The following is a 328-nucleotide window of genomic DNA, read 5'->3' as shown; positions in this document are numbered from 1 at the left end:
AAAAAAAAAAAAAAAAGAGAGGATCGAAACGACATAACAACAAAAGCAGAATAGGGCTACATTTAATCTACTCTCCCTTCCTCCCTTTCTCTCTCTCTCCTTCTTTTTTTTTTCTTTCATTCTATTTTCCACTCTACATTTCACCTTTCATCATGTCGGTTTCGCCTTCACTTCAGTTTTGTCACTCCCACCCGCAACGCCACAAATCCTCCATATGCACAGAAAAGATAAAATAAAATGGAGCAACTGCAGCAACAACGACAAACAAAGAAAAAAAAAAGGAACAGAGAAAAAAAAAAGTGCCATGCACGCCAACGTGTAAAATATC

This window comes from Trypanosoma equiperdum (genome assembly GCF_001457755.1).
Source record: "Trypanosoma equiperdum strain OVI genome assembly, contig: ctg_1754, whole genome shotgun sequence".
In the NCBI taxonomy this organism is placed as follows: Eukaryota; Euglenozoa; class Kinetoplastea; order Trypanosomatida; family Trypanosomatidae; genus Trypanosoma; species Trypanosoma equiperdum.
The sequence above is the reverse complement of the archived record's forward strand: the minus strand, read 5'-3'. Positions refer to the sequence as shown.